General features: G+C 43.4%; 1 protein-coding gene and 1 long non-coding RNA gene across 2 annotated transcripts in view; one reads left to right on the top strand and one right to left on the bottom strand.

The window, feature by feature from the left end:
* The window catches only part of LOC120812655 (nuclear receptor ROR-alpha A-like), a 197987-nt gene that overhangs the window by 76267 nt on the left and 102264 nt on the right, over positions 1-19456 (bottom strand). The window lies entirely within an intron of this gene.
* Positions 4113-4648, top strand: LOC144391302 (uncharacterized). The gene is made up of 3 exons (XR_013455219.1): positions 4113-4243; positions 4346-4460; positions 4555-4648. It is a non-coding gene; the product is annotated as an uncharacterized LOC144391302 (long non-coding RNA).

The following is a 19456-nucleotide window of genomic DNA, read 5'->3' on the forward strand; positions in this document are numbered from 1 at the left end:
CTCTGAAGCCTCCCATGTAATGAAAACTTCCTCTGAGATGAATTACATGTCTGTCAATCGACTAATTAATACCATGGACTTTTTTTTTTTTTACCTTCTCTGCAGTAACGGACTGCGAGATGCGGATTGAGGTGTATCGGAGCACAGGAAGACACAAAGCAAGGATGAGCAGAGGCAAACAAGCGGGGCCCGCCGCTACCTACCGTGGTTCAGTGCAGACATGGTCGGCACTTAACGCAACATCTATTTTTCATGTATTTGATAATTAAAAGCTGCGAGTTCTGTGAGGCCTCCGTGCTCCATGCAGATGAAAAGGTAGTCCTATTAGCAGGGAGACTTAAAGTATGTTCATTGACAAATTGGTTAAAATTGCAAGGGTTTTGTCAGTCATCAGCACAGCCACTCTTCCATTTTCCAGGCAACAGAGCACAAATACCCCTGTAATTACACACACGCGTGATAGCGGGACAGCTACGGAGCTGGACTATGATTAATAGAACGCAGATCACAGTTTCCACCCCCCGTTTCAAAGCTAACACAACGGAGCACTTTCCATGCGAGGATAACCCAGATAGCAAAAAACATCAGCACGGCTTCTATTTGCCGCCGGCGCTAAGCTGTCGGCTATAGGTGCGTCCCGCTGGCGGGGAGACAACGTTTGCCGCCGATTACGTCACTCACATTCCTAGCGAGATGCCGCCGGTGGTCCGCCTGCTTCATTTTCTTTGGTGGTTGCCTCTGTCTAAAGGACCGCGACCGGCTGGCGGCAAGCCGCTTTGAAATACTCTCAAAATCTTTTTGACGTGAAGGACTCAAGCTCTCCTTCATGCCATTCCAGGAAGATGCGTTGTCTTTATTTTTTTAAACCTCAATGTTTTATTTATTTTTGCATTTATTAGTTAAGTATTAATTAGCAACCTATAGAAATGTTTAAGACATTTTAAAAGTCGCTGAAAAAAAGAAATAAAATCTAAGCACATTATAAATGTTATTGATACAACGCATAGAAGGAACTGCAGTGTTTTTTTGTGTTCAGAAGTCTTTTGGGCGGGGCTAAAACAAGGTTCGCCTTTTCCCGCCACAGGTTATAATGTTACTACGCATGCGCAAGGGTTCTGTTCTGTGCGCGACCGTCAGTGGAACAGCTAGCTAGCAAAACAACCCAGCGCGCCAGAACGGAAGTGGATTGCGGAAAATGGGCGGAGTTTAGGATGTAAAGCGGAAACGGCTCATAAACTTGTCCATAGGCCAAAATTTTTCCCGGCTTGTTAAGAAGCAGATGATTGGCTTTCCAGTGGGAGGGGCAGGACATGTGCATTTAGTCGCCATCTTTACTGTGACGTATTTTTCTTAAAAACACGTGTTGCAAACAAGTGGCGTGTCTCCTACTTGGTTCTACTCGAAGTTGCTACAGCCTGGAGTCTGAAGTCATCGACGTCGACTACCATCGTTTAGGTAAGTACATTTTTCCTTTGTGTTTAACGCAATAATATGTTTATAGTCTTTCCAGTTTACTCATAAAATATGCTGTCTGGTAGTAATCACCTCAGCATTTAATACAAATGTGTTTTAATCAGTAGTGTAAATTGTAGATACACGGTTCATTCCGAGCGCGGGGGGCGCCGGGCTAATGCCATTGTAGTTATTATGAAGAAAAAAAAGTTCAAATGTAATATGAAGTCAAACCCTTCTTAAATATAGTTGTTTTGCTATATTGCCGTCTGTTTATCTGCACACAAATAAACGACCTCACCAGCCCACACCCACCGGCTAACTTTTGGTGTTTTCTAACAAACAGATTTGTAATTCTGTGAACTGCTGTACATTTCATGTTAGAGGACAATTCAATGAATACATTTGGAGGATCTTTTTCCCCCCACGGCATAACAACTGATTCCTAACGTTAACAATGCGTTTTGTTCCTTTGTTCACATTTTCTTGCAGATACCTTGACCAGAGCATTACTGGTTATCTTCACCCAAGACACCTACTGCTGGACAATCTTTTTGGATTTAACGGTAAATGCACTGTTAGTCACAATGTCTAGTTACTGGGCCAAAAGGAGAAGAATATTGAAAGGTGTCGAGAGGGATTAAAAGGAAATTGCGGCTGCAAACAATGCTCCACTTGCTCTTTTTCCTGACTTTGACCAAGTAAATCCCCATGTTAATGAACATCTACATGGAATGGCTACAACAAGCCATGTACAAACTGTAATCTCTGTAGCACAGGAAATAATTGTTGATGAGGCATGTGAAGCTGGTGACACTGCATGAAAAGTGGGATTTTCGGCAGTATGCGGCACTGTAAATTGTCGTGGAATTTCAGGTTTACGGCAATTTGCAGGCAACGCCGAAAACTGCCGTAAATTGTCAGAAATTGATGTGGGCCTCCCTTGGCAGTTGTCCCCCCATGACCCACCTCCTCCTAATTCTAGGGGAGGCTTTGACATGTAAATGAAAATGCTGTGAGCTATACAAATGCAAATCAGGGTCGCAGAGGGAGTTTTAGCCCAGGTGACTTTTTTAAAAGGTAAGAAAATCTCTGGTACAAATAGATCAGGCTCAGTAGCCTAATTATAGACTCTTTAGCTTGAATTGATTTATTTAATTCAAATATGCTAGATTACTGTGTGCGCCATTAGCAATGGCAAATGTTATGTAAAAAAGATACATAAAATAACTTCTTTAAAAAATGAGTTTTAATCAAGGTAAAATGAGCATTCCATGCAGACAACATTTGAATCAGCATGAGGGGTCTGCAGAGATCAGTCTCCTAGAGCTCAACTACAGTGCATAGTGGCAGGACTACAGTGACCTTTTCTTTGGTCTTACTTAAATGCACAGATGATGTATTAACCACACATCTTCTAGCAATGCGCTCAACTGGCAGAAATGATGCTGTATGACGTGTCTGTTCCCTGCAAGCCCCAAACTTCTATTGGCTTTCCATAAAAATGTCTGCCCGGGTGGAGATGAAGCCAGGAAACGTGTACAAGAACATGTTTAAATGCCGTACCCTTTGACACAACATTAACAACTATAAACTGCTTTATAATGGCTGGTCGTAGTTCTGCTAGAGGGTCAAGGACGGGTTCCTCAAAACTGTTAGTGTTTCCACACCACTTAGCATGAACATATGCTGACCTTTCTGCTCTGCATCTATCGATTGAGTAAGTTACATTCATATGTGTTACCCGTTTACATGTCACGGCAAAACATTCAACCTCAGTGACACAAGGGTACATGTGATGATACATTGTCAACATTGCATGTCTGTCAGACTCAAGATTGTCTGGTGGAATGGAGAAAGAGGCACCACTGTACAGTTTTCTAGGGAAAGTCGTTCTGCTGACACCAAAACACTGCTTTACATAAAGCATATCAGCTGTTTCAAAGTCCCAACCATTTGTCTTCCTAAAATACTGGTCCTTCCGTATAACAATAACCTCGTATGTGATTGGAGGACCCTCAGACTCCTCGTCCAATCACGTGTGAGGTCATAGGCATGACTCAGATAGCAGTACTTGCAAGACGAGCATACAAACAGACACGTGTGTTACTATATTCAGAAGAACTGTATCTCCAGTTCCTTTGTTTGGTTTTTGCTGGTTCGTGAATAATGGCTGGACGACGTCTCGCGTTCAACTCGCCTTCAACTCCTCTCCGCGGTCACCAACTTTCGGCCAGTCCGCAGACAGACAGAAGAAGCTGCTGAATGCTCTCAGTTGATCGTCTCGTCAACTCCAACAACAAACTGCCGATATCAACGAGCGGTTCGCTCCACTGGAGCGTTCGGGACTCTGCGGGTTTCTGTCCATGGAGGAGAGGAACCGACTCAAAGAAGAGGAGACGGGCGCACAATCCCACGATAGCGGTAAGAATACGTTCGATGACTGCAAGCTAAGCTAAAAGTAGCGTAGCCTCAAGCTAAGCTAAGAGTAGCCTAGTAGCCTTACAAGTGAGCAGAATCAGCTTTATTAAAGTGTGTTTTCTTTGCCGTGTCGTTTACAGGAAGCGGTGCGCCGTCTTCACAACTCCGAGACGAATTACAGGCGCCACGAACCGGAGCAAGGGTCAGATTTAAAGAATATGCTTTCATTCTGCGCTATAAGGAAATATACACGTATGAATACCGATCATAACTGTACATTTTGTTTTCACAGACTAATCTCGCCTCATAATGAGGCGGTAACCTCGTATTTGCTCCGGGAAAAGTCCAGATTTAGACGACGTCATTGTGTGTAAGTGACACTGTTTACTGTTTCTCCTTCCTTGTTAAATTTTACTGTGACTTGCGTTTGATTTTTTAAAATTCATACCACACTCATTTAATTGTTTTCCAGCCGCCTGTGAGACGTATTTTGAGACGGGACGCAGGAGCTTCAGGTTCAGGCGGAACACTCATTGCGAGCGGAAGCTGCGAAGGATTCAGCGCGGAGTCGAGCGAGAAGAAAGACGGTCAGAGTTTATTTGCTGACTTGTTTCAGGTGCATTGATAGATGTGTTGTGTCCGTACGCATCGCACAGTACTGATTCATTGTTGTTTTTACAGCTGCTGGAATCGAGACAAAGTGTGCTGGCTGATGACGAGGTGGAACTCTGGAAATCTGCCACCGTAGAGCTCACGTCGGGCGGAGGGGACGGCACACGAGCCGCCTGCACAACAGACCTGCCTCGGAAAACAACGCGCCAGTGACGGTCAACAACCCCGAGGAGGCAAACGGACAGTTTACTGAGCTGTAGTTTTTAAACCGCCGTTACCCAAGTGTGGGCAGATCCTCACTTTGTATGTAGTTGCTTGTGTGTTGTTAATAAAGCTCTTTCTTTGCATAAACGTGTGTCAAATGTTCATTTTCTCTATAAATTCATTGATGTCCTGGTTGGTATCCTAATAATAGTGTAGTAGCCTACATAGGATAACCATGAAATTAATATACAGCATAATATGAATATATAAATAAAATGAGGCGGGTGACCAATAGCGACAGATCTGCCAACCAATCACGAGTGATTGAAAGTTGTGGTTTCATCCAATCATGAACAAGGAAACTCAAGCCTGGTCTGCCCACGTGTGGTTTTGCTGCCAATCACGAGTGATTTTATTTGTTAGTAAGTTGTGGTTTCCTCCAATAAGAAGTAAGGATATTCAAGCCCGCTCGGCTCGGCCACCCGCGGTTTCGCTGCATGCATATGCTAATTCGGGCCATTCGCACCTCCGCCAGCTCTCCACCTACGTCATGGTTCGTTTCCGACAATTTGTGGCACAGACAAACGCAACGTGCGCGGGTTGCAAATTGTCGGAAATTGTCGGAAATTAGGGAGATTTCCGGGCGTTTACGGGGACGAAAATCTCACTTTTCATGCAGTGTGAGATGTTTTCCTAAAGCACAGAAGATGGTGAAGAGGAAGAGGATTGCCTAAGGACACAATTGGCAGGGTGGGCTACTGACAACATGATCCCCCATGTGGCACTTTGTAAGCTTTTAACCATTTTGTCCAAGGATCATCCAACCCTTCCTAAAGACCCAGGAACCCGTCTTAAAACGGTGACTTGTGTTAAAACAACAGAACTCTCAGGTGGTGCATTTTTAGTTTGGTGTGATGCTCAATTTGTGATCCTGCCACTAAACTATACCATTTGTTAGATTTTCACATTTCTGTTTCCTATTTTTCAGAACAAGGTTTCTCACCAGTGGTCCAGTCTCCACTTCTAAGAGCAAAGCGTTTGAGTACAAGTAAGTGACGTTGTTTGTCTAAAACTATTGCTTCTATTTAAGATTAGAATCCTTTTATGCATAATCTGTTCTTCATTAGGGCACTTGACTGCCCTGGATGAAAGGTGTCTAGGTGTGTTGTCCAATTCAGTAAATATATGCAATAACTTGTTGTCAATTTATCCAAGCCCAGAGGGAGGAGAACCAAGCCTGGAGGGGAAGCAATGCACGAGCAGCTTCGGATGACTGCAGCTCACTTCAAGAGCAGGTGAAGCAAGTTGGGACAATGATCAAGACGTTTGCTCGCACTGGGCAATCAGGTACGACTTGTAAACACCTGTGTTTGTTTGATTAATTCCCCCTGGGGCCACCTATACATGTTGTATACCAAGATGCAAATATCATAGTTTAGTAGCTGAGGGACCACGATTGACTATGTTCTTTATTTTGGGAATCCCTTTAATCCTTCTTCAGACTCCAGGCTGTAGCAACTTTGAGTAGAACCAAGTAGGAGACCCGCCACTTCAACACGTGTTTTTAAGAAAAATACGTCACGGCAAAGATGGCGACTAAATGCACATGTCCCGCCCCTCCCGCTGGAAAGCCAATCATCTACTTCATGTCCCGCCCCTGCAGTTCCTTCTATGCGTATCATGTGCTTAGATTTTATTTCTTTTTTTCAGGGACTTTTAAAATGTCTTAAACATTTCTAAAGGTTGCTAATTAATACTTAACTAATAAAGGCAAAAATAAATAAAACATTGAGGTTTAAAAAAATAAAGACAACGCATCTTCCTGGAATGGCATGAAGGAGAGCTTGAGTCCTTCACGTCAAAAAGATTTTGAGAGTATTTCAAAGCGGCTTGCCGCCAGCCGTTCGCGGTCCTTTAGACAGAGGCAACCACCAAAGAAAATGAAGCAGGCGGACCACCGGCGGCATCTCGCTAGGAATGTGAGTGACGTAATCGGCGGCAAACGTTGTCTCCCCGCCAGCGGGACGCACCTATAGCCGACAGCTTAGCGCCGGCGGCAAATAGAAGCCGTGCCGATGTTTTTTGCTCTCTGGGTGGATAGAGGAGTACAAACCAAAGACTATTCAAAATACTGAGCTGTGTTCCGTCAGTTATCGGTCACGCCGACTCTTGGGTAAGTTGATACCACGAGATGTTGATGCCCAGACTATGAGAGATTATTTTCACCGCCACCATGACTGGAACGCTGATGAGCACTGTCCTTTATTTTTATGAAAAATGTATCTCTATATCTTTGTGGTTCTCGAATTGATTGCTCGGGACCCCTTAAAAACGGAGCAAAGCAGCTTGCAGCCACACATCAGTTTGTTCAGCGCTAGTGGCCAGTTTAACAGAAGAGGGTGAATAATTTAATGAATACAATTAAAGGTTAAATTATGTTAGAAAGTAATACAAGGTTTGTGCATTTTTACATAATCTGCTCTTCAGATTTGTACTCAAATTAGAGAATCCTGTATATTATATACGAAGGATAATACCCAACACATTATTGTCATTACAATTTTGAATTATATTTTTGTGGCTCGTGAATTATGTCTTTTGTAGTAGAGGAAGTTTTAAATAAAATTAAATAAATATAACTAAATTGTATGTTAAATATTCTACCCACAATTGAAAATTAATCAAACCAGCAATTTGTTATACTTGGGATCAAACCACTGAACTTCCTCCAGGCTCATGGGGTCGGTTACAGTTCACGCTGCTATTGCCCTACACTAACAGCAGGAAAAGGGGACAGGAAGGGCTAGCGGTTTACCAAAATAGGAAGAAGACACTCCAAATATCACACAATAAAAAGAAATGCGTGCAGGTGTCCACGAGGCAAGGCAAGATAGCACATCCAACTCCATACGAGGGAAACATCCAATCAGCACACACATCACAGTTCAGCCTCCTCTGTTGTGTCCAGGAAGCCGATGAGGCACAACGCACATTTCCATCTACGTTGCTGAGTACACAAATGACCCAATACGCACTGCACGCGTCCACAAACACGTGCAGACTCAGCCAGCTGACGAGAGCGGTCCGAGGTTGAGGCTGAGTGGGGAGTCCACGCTGCAGCCACAGCCATACGTCCTGAGCAATGTGAAAGCTTGCAGCCGTGGCCAACAGTAATAATTAATAGCATAGTCTATAAGCATTCCATTAGGTGCAAGCAGCTGTCATAAACATCTTAATTAATTTACAAACCAAGCAACTAGGGAATTATGACGACGTAAGAATCTGCTTCCCTCTGCCGCTCCATAGCACTGGAACAGATCGGTCTTTTAAATTTTTAAACATGCCTTTCATGTTCTCTGGAGCACTAAAAAGCCTTTAAACAGTCAGCTTGTTAGGAGATGCACCTAGCAGCCCAATACCTATGGGTCGTCTTGCTTTTCTTTACATACAGTGACAAGAGGTTTTGGGCTTTTCTTTCCCGCTCTTTAGCAGCTTGACTCAAGGAATCTCTCTTCCTGTGCAGCCTCGACCCTCCCTCCTATCTTCTTTGTGCCAGTGACATAACTGCACTGTTTTCTCAGCTGGCTTTTGTTTCTATGAATTTTTTCAAACAAATATTTACAGATCAACAGCTGTATATAAAATTTCCTCTGTGGGGGCATGCAAACTTCAGTGTTGATTAAGTTAAATGAAACCCTAATGGAACGTGTTCATCAGCGACATTTTGACGGGATGATGACGTTATGAAACATGCAATATTGTTGTCCAAAATATATTTTTATTTTTGCTGCATCCATCTTCTCTTTTGCTATCTCAATTACTCCCTGTTTATTTCTCAAACATACACATTGTCCCATCCATGTACTGAAGGTAAAATGATTAATTTTAGCAATGCTACATCGACTTCAACATTCAATATAATCTGGTGAAAAGACCAATTGACACATAAAGAAATTTCTGAAAAATATATTTGACTAAAAGTTATGGAAATTTGACTGAAAGGATTATTTTTAATCCTAGCAGAAGGATGTGACTCTTGCATTGGACGCACGGGGGTCACAGCGCTGTGGTACAAACTGTCTTCCTTACCTGCTCGGACTCACGATTCACTATTAGACTGGCCACTCCATTATAGAAGAAAGGCTTAAGAGCATTCCCACTTTCAGAGCTGGGATATCATGCAGCTTCTGACACTAAGCAGGGCTGACCCATCGTTTTGGAGGAGAGGATATCCGCTGTCTGCACCGCTGCACAGTTCAGTCGGGGTAAAACTTGCAGTTTAAAAGAAAGAAATACAGTCAGATGCAACAATGCATGGTGACTATTCTAATAACGCAGCTTTAAATGATATTCTAAACATTAATACATCTATGTAGAGTTATAGTGCAGGATGGTGCACCTAAGGAGAGAATACTTCTCCTTGCTTTGTTGACATCGCTGGGCCACCCGCGGGTTGCCGTTAGTGCATTTTTGTCCCAATGGCTAGCTCAAGGCTGCCGCACTGAGATGCTCTTATACTGCTGTTACTGTGCGGCCATGAAAGCGTATATATAGCAACCACCCTCCTACCCCCCTCGGGTAAACACAGTTAGCTGAGAGACGCCAGCCATGTTGTGAGTGCCGTTGAGCAGCGATCCAAATGCTCCCAAACTGTGTTCTTGTTCTCCTTGCAGCTTTAAGAAACACCCCCTCATGCCAGTAATAAATATATAAATATATTCTCTATCTGCAATTATGAATCAATTTAACTATGCTTAACATCTACAGTATGCAATTTACCAAGCACACATTGAATTTGAATGTGCCCATTACTCCGCGCTGAAAGCCAGGCATCACATATCCCTTTTTCTCACTCCCATTCTAACCTGTCTCTTCCTCCCCATCTCTCTCCATTTCAGGCCGTGCCATATTTGCTTAAACCAGCCAGTATGACAGCACTCAATGCTAAAGCACTCCCAAGGCAGATGATCAAAGTCAGCAGTCAATTCACATTACAATGCATTGATTTGATGTTTCCTAACCTCCCAGGCCTTTCTCTAATGCTGCCAAGGACCTTCTGGATATCTCAGTGTGTACCTCCTTTCCCAGCTTTTCCCCGTCTCCCTCTTTCTTGGCAGAAATGCTTCTCATTTATTTCGCGTGGTCACGTTTGCGTATGATCTTATATATTTTGTCTGGTTAAATAAACGGAAAAATAAAAAATAACAGGCCGGAGTCAAATTCATACAACGTCCACCACTTCGCAACCACTCTCCTTTTATAAGGTAATTACTGCCCTTCATTCACCTGCTGTTTTGAAAATTGTTTTAGAGTAAATCACCCCCTTGTTCTCATATGCCACACTTCGTTTGCTTCTCAGCACTTATTCATTTGCAATTCTTTATTGAGTTGGCTTCCATGCTTTAGCGATCGCCATTTCCCTCTGTGGGGATGTTCGGAGCACTTGCATGTTTTATTCAATTATGAAAGCCTAATATGGTGGAAAGGTGTGCATGGCGCTCCCTCATAACCATGCATTATTTCACACATATTTATTATGCCTCGCTGTGAGACTTGAACCTGCAGCCTAAACTGACGCGTGCATCTTTTTCCTGGTTTTGACGCCCGTGTGCAGGGTAATAACAGCCATGCACAGAGTCACCATCCTTAACAAGAGAATCAGTTGCATCTGTCTTTAGGGGGGGAGGAAGAGAGTTACTTTTTTTCCCCTCTCCACTCAAAGATTGTCAAAACGCGTCAGCATCATGGCCATGGCACAGTGACACACTGACCTACAACCGTAAATGAGAACTTGGCCTGCCTTGATAAACACACATAAACACACATGGGGGAACAAGCGGAAACAGCAGAAGGAGAGAGAGTGTGAAAGAGAGAAAGGACAGCAGAGAAACTACAACTATTGATTTTAGTAAGAGCGGTGTTCCTTAACAACAGCAATAGTCATCTGGGTTGTGTGAAGGGAACTGGCCCTTTCATTTTAACACACTCAGCACTGCGTGAAGAGCACCTATTGATTTATGCCAGGCAGATGGGTCAGACTTACTTATAGAATCCCACAGTCTGCGTGGATGATGAGGAACAGTCAGGGCGCTTACATCCCATTCAATCTACCAACCGACAACAGAGCAACTGGTAAGTGCGGCCGTGAGACGAGGCGAGGTGAACTCAAGAGTCAATCAGGTCGTACCACACAGGTGAGAGAGCCTGTTGTTTTGAGGCGATTGTATCAGACAGGTGATGGACACCTGTTTCAAATCGCAGTTAGAGGGGCCATCAGGGGGGAGAAAGAGGAGAGGTTATTGATTGTAAAGAGAGGGCTAAATGAGGAAGGGGGAGGATGGCTGAGCCATGTGGGGCCTGATTTGGGTTCTGATGTAGAACCGATTGATGGTCTGAAAATGTCAACGATGATTAAAAATGTGTCCAGAAGTGTGTATTCAAATGTATCATTGACCAAAGATATTGCATCTATTACGCAAAAGAAGAAGAAAAGCAACAAATAGTTTCTTAGAAGCGCAGAATTTGTGCCATGGTTGCTGATATAAATTGATTATCAGAATTCTTAATTCATATTCTGTCTGTTTTTTTCACAATCACAGTTGGAGTTTCTATTTAGCTAGGCTCCTGTGTGTGTGTGTGTGTGTGTGTGTGCATGGATGAGGAATAGAAAGAAAGCGAGAGATGAGTATTCCATATCAACACAATTTCATACGTTCTTTGCCCAAAAGACCAGCTGCGAAGCACAAGAAGGATATTTAGAGGACGTAATCAAACAGAACTGGAGGAACAGATATTTAACACCTTGATAGACTAAATCTGTTGTAGGATACGCAAATGTTGAAATTAAACACCAAATAATCCATCAGAAATACAAAAAGCACAAAGAAATCTTAAGTATAAAAGCCCCTCCGTCTTGTTAGCATGCCTTTTTGGCCTTTTGGTGGAGGCTGAGTCGTTGGGAGCTACGGGGGAGCTCACGTCCAATTGCGTTTGGCCGTGTGGAGAGACAAACAAGGCAGCACGAGGGGAGCTCCTGGCTCACAGCGGGCTTTAATGACTACATGCTGAGACGCCCCTGTGACACGCTGATAGACGGCAGCAGGACTCCACCCCTCCTCGGGCATTTGCGAAGCCGAGCGGAATACAGACGCAACAGGAACAAGGCAGAGAGTCTGAGTACATTAGAGGTGCACTGATCCAAGACCACGGCATGGTTATTTATTAATCAGCTGAGCTTAGCTAACTGCCTGCTCAGATGAACGGCACGAGCGCGTGGCACAGTGCAGCATCAGGCCCCCGAGACAGCGAAACGGTTGACAGTGTGCACTTTTGCATTTTACATATATTTTCACGTAGCATGTAACGTTTTTTGTTTTCGATTCATCAGCACAGAGTGTTCAAAGACAGCAATACAATCTATAAGGGGAAATAAAGAAGGCAAAAGCTTAACACTGTCAGTGCATTTGTGCTTATTTGAGTGCAAAATAAACAATAGAATGCGATGCAAAGTAAATACTGTCAGAGTGTACAGCAAACGAGGAATGTTTGCCCATTTGCCATTATTCATCTCCTCGGGTTTAGAGTCAGTGATGAGTAACAGCGTGGCGATGGTGTCAGGAAATGCACTCCAACATACACAAGATCACCCCTTTCATGTTGTACTTTTAGAGTTCACTGGCACCACAACACCATGCGCTGACAACTAGTTGTTGTTTTTTGTGCCAATTTGAACAGCTCACAGTTGGCGTGTCAGTACATAGAAATAGTGTTGAGAAACACAGCCTTTTAACTGAGAAGCAAAAAAAAAAAAAATCCCTTGGAGGAAAAAAAAAAAAAAGAGACAAGAAAAACAGAATGGGATGCAATTCTCCAGAGTGTATCCCCCCCTTATGTTTCCACCACTGTTTTTTTGGCAGGCCATGGCAATACACAGGAAAGCATTGGAACACAACACTAGCACCTAAACACAAAGGGAAACATTTCAGCCTTGAGGTTGGGCTTCAGAGTATAATAGGAGGCTTGAACTGGAAGACCAACATCAACGCCGTCTACAGGAAGGGGATGAGTCAATTCTTTTTCCTGAGGAAGCTTCGATCCTTCCATGTGTGCAGCAAGATGTTGGAGATGTTCTATCAGTCTGTTGTGGCCAGTGCTTTGCACTTGGCCGTGGTCTGCTGGGGGAGCAGCATTGGAGCCGGTGACACCAACAGACTTAACAAACTTGTTAAGAAGGCCGGCTCCATCATTGGCTGCAAACAGCCTGGAAAAGGTGTTGGAGGGGAGGTCACTGAAGAAACTGTTATCCATATTGGATAATCCTGACCACCACCTGCTACAGGGACAGCGGAGCACGTTCTCCAACAGACTCCTTCAGCTCCGCTGTCACAAGGACCGATACAGGAGGTAATTCCTGCCCAGTGCAATAACACTTTACAATAAATCATCCCTGGCTAAATAATGACAATAACAACCCTGTACTGCTGTGATGTTGCTGCTCCTCCTCTTCTCCTTTTACAAATTATTATTATTGTCTCTTTTGGAAGGTTATTCTTTTGTTAGTTATAGTTTATTTAATTTAATTTAATAATTTAATATTTCTGTTTTATTATATTGTATATAATGTGTATCTTTTTATTCTATTTTCTTCCCTGTACATGCTGCTGTGATACCAAAATAATAAAGTATCTATCTATCTATCTATCTTGCACATCACCAAAGGGAAAATAAGTGTTAAGCCCTCCACTGGCTTGCACTATTGATACCAGCTTTACAGACTGAAGTGTTTTGGATAAGATTTAATTAATTCAGGAGCAATTTAAGGGGCTGCCACGATGAAGCGATGGAAAACACTTGGGGGAACACGCAGTGAACAGGAGCGCTAGAAAGTAGATGTGGTCATTACTAAACACTCCCTTTCATCATTTCTCAGACTACCGCACATTCTCACATTCCCGACTTTTGCGGCACTGAGCTGAGAGAGCCTAAGCCTCTTGGACAGTTCATTTAGGATAATGCAATGATGGGAAATGGGGAGGGGAGAGTTGTGCTTGTGCGTTTATCTCTTCAAAATGTCTCCTCTGACTCAAATGCATTTCAAGCAAGATGCAAAAAACACATCAGCACAGACAAGAATGATTATTTTTAAAACCTGCTGTACTAAAAAAAAAACAAGGCAATGAAAGTGCAGACTTATAATTTTTTTTACACAAAAAAAAAGGATATTAAAAAATGGAACAGATATTATCTAGGGGCTTTTTTCCTTTTCTGACTTCAGAAAAGATAAATTTATTTCTGCCTTCATCTCCAAATTGGATGCAATTTATTGCCTCTGTAAAGCTCATTTTTCACTGGCTTACAGGATCCATGGGCCATGGCAGGCAATGCAAATCTGCCCGCCTCTCCTGGCCTCTGGTGTTAATATGTGGAAACTGGCCTGGGGATATGGAGCCCAACCAATGGAAGAGGAGGCAGAGGGACAGAGAAGAGAATCAATCCCTAATCGCTGAGGAGTCGGGTGTAGGAGGGGTGAAGAGGAAATAAAAAGGAAAAAAAAAAGAAATCGGGAGAGAGAAAAGACAGAAAGCAGTGTGTTTACCAGCAGACATTTGGGTGCTGTCAGCTGACTGCAAGAGCTCTGGGATGTCTGAGGCAGAAAAGGGAGTTATATAACTAGCTGTTAAAGCACGGGGAGACAGACAGACAGAGGAACCAGCTGAAAAAATGTTGCCATTTAAAGTGACAGGGACAACATTATCAAAGTGAAAATAAACATGGGACATGGTGCTGCCCGCACAGACACCAGCCAGAGACGGGCGAGTGTCCAACAGCCACAGAACTCTTGTGAGCACCGTTAAAAATGCACGAGACACGCGGATGTGAACACAGGTCAGAGGTTATTACATCCACCATGCATGCATTATTTTAGTGCAGGGTCTCATGTAAGCAAGGCTCGCACGCCCCCAGAGCCACATGGTTGCCTGGTTACCTCTGCTCCTTTTGGGCTTCATCCAGCTCTACAAAGAGGGATCTCAGATAGTCCACTATCCAATGCCCACTAGGGCCACTAATAGCCTCTAAAAGTTCACTCGACCCAGCAGTAACTACCCATCCACTACAATTAAGAGTCCAGCTCGAGAGCAAAGCTATCAGCTGGACACCTCTGTTGATGTTGCATCCCACTTGTATTTTCACCATGACTGTATTCATCCGGCTCAGGTTGAGAACAAAGGACCAGACATGGTGAGAGATTTTCACAGACAGCGCGCTTGTTCTTTTCAGGACCTGACAAAGGACCCAATGGTACTCAAGGCAAACACGAGTGTGTCAGTATGTGACACAGGACTGCACTTTACAGAGGACACTCAGGGAGCCGTCAGCTTCCCAATCAGACCCCCCGGAGACAACCCTCGCCAAATCAGTTAACCTCTGACCCATCCGGAACCACTCGGGGTCCAAGAGTCACGGTCGGCCCGCTGAAAGACAATGTGCATCACGCGCTGCTCAAATGAAGTCATGTCGCGCTGGCGTCCGTCCAGCCCCCGGAAATCTATCATGAGCTCATCTGACGCCGGTCAAGAGATATTTCTTTGCTCATAGACAGTCATGGCTGAGTGATTCCTATTCTCTGCAGCAAAGCAATGCCCAACCGCGTGCATCTGCCTTACAACCTGTTGATTTTTCCAATATGGAACTGGGATATATAGTTCAGGATGCCGGTAAACAAGATTTAAAGACATTGCGCATATTTTCTCATCATTTACAGATTCTAGAGATTTACTTTCTAAGCCTTGGACGTTTTTCTTTGTGGTGATGTACTGAAGAGAGATAGATGCTAATACAATATCTGCATGAAAGACACCGGAAAAGATTCAACACAGCTTTCAGTTTAAAGAATGTGATCAAACTGGTCAGTCATCATCTTAAAAGTACCATCTGCAGAATAGAACATTAACATTAAAAAGTTAAACTACTTGTGTAAAACAAGCAGTATTTAACTTTCCTGGACAATGAATCAATTCATGTACATTTTGCTAATATGCAATACCAATTCTTAGCAAAATGTAAATGTAACAAGAAGGAGGACAGAATATGAGAAGTCAAACGTGTGGCAAAAGGTTGTATATTACACTGAAAGTTATAGATTTTAACAGAAGTGTTTTTTACAAATCAAACATAACACAAGCTACATTTGTGAATCACAGCCGTCTTAATGCAGCAAGCAGCGCTTACAATGCAAACAGCAGAAGAAGTGCTTCCATAGCACACAGTTTACCTGAGGGGAAGCCAGAGAACGGGTGGCGTCAGAGCGCAGTGCGATTCGGCGGCTTTGAGCGAGCCATGTGATCACATGCACTAACATGCACTGAAAGCACGAGTGAGCCACACGGCTACGTCAACAGAGCAAGATGAAGGTTGGATAAACACACAGAGAGATTACAGATAAAAGACTAATATTGATACTCTCATCTAACGGGAAAAAAGGATTCAAGCGTAATTCCCAAAATGATTCCTCAAAGTACCGCGATTGTCGTTATAAACAGTCCTTCACAACATTCAGGATTAAATAACTATGTTTATTTCTGGAGACTTGCACCGCCTTCTCTTTTGTGGAGTCTAGTTAGTTCCGCCTTTCTTTCAGGACAGCTGTCTTATTCAGACGCTCGCTGCTAGGACCCCGGTCCATTTACGTCCCCCCCCCCTACTGTCCAACCCACAAACCCTCTATTTTGGGTGTCTCTCAAAGCCACTGATGTGATTAGAGACGATGGTGGTTACAGTTACATAACAGAATCAAATTCATTTGTGGCCTGGACACAGCAGCTCGAAAATCTCCCCTTTCTCTTGGTTGCTCCTGTGTGCCCTATGTTCAGCCCCTCCCACCCCCTAAAACACATAGACACACCCCTCTCTCCTCCCCATAGTCAATTAAGGTCACATCGAGGGATTAAAAGGAAGTAGGTCAGTGGAGCATTGCTGGGGAAAAAAAAAAGAAAAAAGAAAAAATGCAACCAACCCCGTCAGAAGTCGCTGTATTGACCTTGTGAAACACGGAGCAAACTGGCGGCGGCTCGTGATCTCATCCCATCTCGGCCAATCCTGAGCGGGTCCTCGCAGAGGCCCGATTCAAATCCCACTGACTGAGCATCACCCTCGACTTGATTTCTCTGCAGCACACAAGAACCCCCCCTGGAGGGCAGGCAAGGGAGCCGGGCTTTGGTGGCGGACACTTGATACTCGACAGAATGCTTTGTCTCCGGTCCCCAGAACAGATCCCCTTCAAATGCAGGATTATAGCACCGCTGCAGGCAATGAGAGGCCCAGAGCTCCACTGAGAGCTCACAATGCCAATAGCCACCGTGCAAGGCAGAAACAGTACACATGCTGGGACATTCTTCTATATTCCTTTCATACAGTACATACACAAAGTATTGTATTGTCTAGAGTGCTCCTGCAGGTGATCCCTGGCTTTGACCGCTTAAATCCTTACACATGGATTGCTGATCAATAATAGATGAACAGTTACTTACATCCAAAAATCTAAGTGGTAAATTAAATTATAGGGCAAATACTCCCCATTTACAACACATTTGAAATTTCCCATGCATCCTATTCATATTATTATCTACACAACTACCAATAAATACAACCCTTGGGTTGTTTTCTACTCCACACGACACGTCTAATCATGTTGCAAAAGGGTTTGAAGCAAAGGGACGCTGCACATAATTTGTTTACCTTCTTGATGATTACAGAACTTTGAGACGAATAGGCTGTACAAAACAACAACACGTTATCCCATTAAACATTGGACGTCAGATAGACATGCAGATCATGTCTGTATTGGGTCCGTCGGACCATGACCAATTCTGGACATCTATTCGACGTCCATATTACGTCCACTATTTGGACATCCAACCATGACCCAATTTGGACGTCATATTTACGTTCAAAATTTGAAATAAATGTTTAAGTTTCTTAAATTAATAAGTACATTTTAAGTAGCCGAGAGGGGGGGTGATGGCCACTGATCTCAAAATAACCAACAACAGCAGAAAAGTCACAGCCGAGGACTAAGGGCTTTGGATTTCAAAGCTTTAAAAACCAGTCAACGTCACTCTGATTGGCTGAAGCAACACATCATATAAGCGCCACTCGGTCATGGCAACACGCCAGACATTTGGCACGATTCAGCGCGTTCGAAGCATTGAATAACGGCTCTTCACATCAGGCTTTGGCGACGTGTTCGAGGCACAGCAAGAAATAACGGCACAGCTTGTCAGCCTGCATTGCTGGTGAATAACCTATCGCTTTCCTCTAAATTGAAGGTAAGTTCGATAAGCCTAGTAAATTCTATGTCCATGCGTACTTATGTTCAGCCTTATATCGTAGCAAATGGCCAAGCATGCCTTAACAACACACATTTTTATTTTGCGTTAGCTTGCCGCACCGAAGTCTTGGTTCATGTTCAATTTCGATGTTATTTTAGTTGGCCACGAGAGAACATGTTGTGTAATGTGAATGTAAACTATTTGTAGCCTGCAAAGTGGTTCGCATTTCAAGGTTTCCAGCAGGAAATTTGTTAGTCAAGGTGGGCCATCAGGGGCTAGCATGCTCGCGCGCATAACGAGCTAGTTAGCATTCTGCACGGAGTGTGCCGGCGGGCCGATTCTGAGCGCACGCGCATCCAACAATATATGTTGATATATGGCAATGTTTTTTTTTTTTGGACGACGACGACGTAGTTAAGGCAGCAGCTACATTTGCCAAGACGGCCGCCTTAGCTGCAAAGTGCTGCGGGAAACCTTGCATTTCTATGATTTTCTTAGTTTGCTAACAGGCTAGGCCGGCTTTCATGTTCGTTAAGTTCGTGTTGGTGTGGCAGCCATTTTAGCAGTAAGTTACGCTAAAGGAAGACACTGCGATTACTAATGGGAAGAAACACATAGGTTTAACGTTAGGCGTCAAGAGGATATAAGAAAACAAATGGACCGTTTGAGCATATGTGAGTTTTTCCCCCCACAACGACGGGATGAACAAGAAGGCAACGGAGCGTTACTTAAATAAAATAAAGGTAATTGAATGCTGTAAATTGGCTTCTGTTCTGTGGGCTGTGTAACATTGAGTTTGCCTTCTGATGTTAAGCTCTAACTTACTACTGCCCATACAAACACTGCTGAAATTAGTCAACGTAATCGACCATGAAAATTCTTTAAGATTATATATTTTTGGAGATTGATATGCTTAGTTTTAGCTCTGTATAGCCTTCAAGCTACCCACTTTCCCTACTGCACCAAGGAAGCTGCAGCCCATTGAGGACACAAACATGTTGTACAATACTTGTGAGTACTGATGCCAACTTGAGAAGCATGAAATGTGTTGTGTACAACATGAGTTACGGGCTCATTCATGTGTTTTAGCCCATGAAGATGGAGCCATGTCTGGCCAAGTGGAGAGTGCGGACAGTCCCTGGGGCAGTGAAATGTCCACTCCTAGTGAGTATTTACTTTTCCCCTCGCAATGTACAAGTTTAAGTCCATTTAGGACAAGGTCTTGGTTCACTGCTTGTTGAATTAAGTTAAATTCAAGGTCTCAGCAGGATACAGACATAACACACACATTCCCTTACAGCAGAAAAAAGTAATTAAAAGTATATAATATAAAAAAGACAACTAAGCAATAAGGACAATAGAAGATAAAGAATATACCTAAAATACAAATTGTACTAAATATCTATCTCAAATCTAAATCAAGCCTAAAAACAGTATCC

This window comes from Gasterosteus aculeatus, chromosome Y, assembly GCF_964276395.1.
Source record: "Gasterosteus aculeatus chromosome Y, fGasAcu3.hap1.1, whole genome shotgun sequence".
NCBI lineage: Eukaryota > Metazoa > Chordata > Actinopteri > Perciformes > Gasterosteidae > Gasterosteus > Gasterosteus aculeatus.